Source organism: Tachypleus tridentatus, chromosome 13 (genome assembly GCF_004210375.1).
Source record: "Tachypleus tridentatus isolate NWPU-2018 chromosome 13, ASM421037v1, whole genome shotgun sequence".
NCBI lineage: Eukaryota > Metazoa > Arthropoda > Merostomata > Xiphosura > Limulidae > Tachypleus > Tachypleus tridentatus.
In genome coordinates this window covers 191,505,825-191,507,856 of record NC_134837.1, presented here as the reverse complement: position 1 = coordinate 191,507,856, position 2,032 = coordinate 191,505,825, and positions in this window count along the sequence as shown.

The window sequence follows — 2,032 nt, the reverse complement described above, 5'->3', positions numbered from 1 at the left end:
TTGGCATATAAGAACGGTAACCACTAATAATTAACAGTCATATATAACACCTCTTGGCATATAAGAACGGTAACCACTAATAATTAACAGTCATATATAACACCTCTTGGCATATAAGAACGGTAACCACTAATAATTAACAGTCATATATAACACCTCTTGGCATATAAGAACGGTAACCACTAATAATTAACAGTCATATATAACACCTCTTGGCATATAAGAACGGTAACCACTAATAATTAACAGTCATATATAACACCTCTTGGCATATAAGAACGGTAACCACTAATAATTAACAGTCATATATAACACCTCTTGGCATATAAGAACGGTAACCACTAATAATTAACAGTCATATATAACACCTCTTGGCATATAAGGTAACGGTAACCAACCACTAATAATTAACAGTCATATATAACACCTCTTGGCATATAAGAACGGTAACCACTAATAATTAACAGTCATATATAACACCTCTTGGCATATAAGAACGGTAACCACTAATAATTAACAGTCATATATAACACCTCTTGGCATATAAGAACGGTAACCACTAATAATTAACAGTCATATATAACACCTCTTGGCATATAAGGTAACGGTATACACATATAAGAACGGTAACCACTAATAATAACAGTCATATATAACACCTCTTGGCATATAAGAACGGTAACCACTAATAATTAACAGTCATATATAACACCTCTTGGCATATAAGAACGGTAACCACTAATAATTAACAGTCATATATAACACCTCTTGGCATATAAGAACGGTAACCACTAATAATTAACAGTCATATATAACACCTCTTGGCATATAAGAACGGTAACCACTAATAATTAACAGTCATATATAACACCTCTTGGCATATAAGAACGGTAACCACTAATAATTAACAGTCATATATAACACCTCTTGGCATATAAGAACGGTAACCACTAATAATTAACAGTCATATATAACACCTCTTGGCATATAAGAACGGTAACCACTAATAATTAACAGTCATATATAACACCTCTTGGCATATAAGAACGGTAACCACTAATAATTAACAGTCATATATAACACCTCTTGGCATATAAGAACGGTAACCACTAATAATTAACAGTCATATATAACACCTCTTGGCATATAAGAACGGTAACCACTAATAATTAACAGTCATATATAACACCTCTTGGCAACCACTAATAATTAACAGAACGGTAACCCACTAATAATTAACAGTCATATATAACACCTCTTGGCATATAAGAACGGTAACCACTAATAATTAACAGTCATATATAACACCTCTTGGCATATAAGAACGGTAACCACTAATAATTAACAGTCATATATAACACCTCTTGGCATATAAGAACGGTAACCACTAATAATTAACAGTCATATATAACACCTCTTGGCATATAAGAACGGTAACCACTAATAATTAACAGTCATATATAACACCTCTTGGCATATAAGAACGGTAACCACTAATAATTAACAGTCATATATAACACCTCTTGGCATATAAGAACGGTAACCACTAATAATTAACAGTCATACATAACACCTCTTGGCATATAAGAACGGTAACCACTAATAATTAACAGTCATATATAACACCTCTTGGCATATAAGAACGGTAACCACTAATAATTAACAGTCATATATATATATAACACCTCTCTGGCATATAAGAACGGTAACCACTAATAATTAACAGTCATATATAACACCTCTTGGCATATAAGAACGGTAACCACTAATAATTAACAGTCATACATAAACACCTCTTGGCATATAAGAACGGTAACCACTAATAATTAACAGTCATATAAAACACCTCTTGGCATATAAGAACGGTAACCACTAATAATTAACAGTCATATATAACACCTCTTGGCATATAAGAACGGTAACCACTAATAATTAACAGTCATATATAACACCTCTTGGCATATAAGAACGGTAACCAATAATAATTAACAGTCATATATAACACCTCTTTGGCATATAAGAACGGTAACCA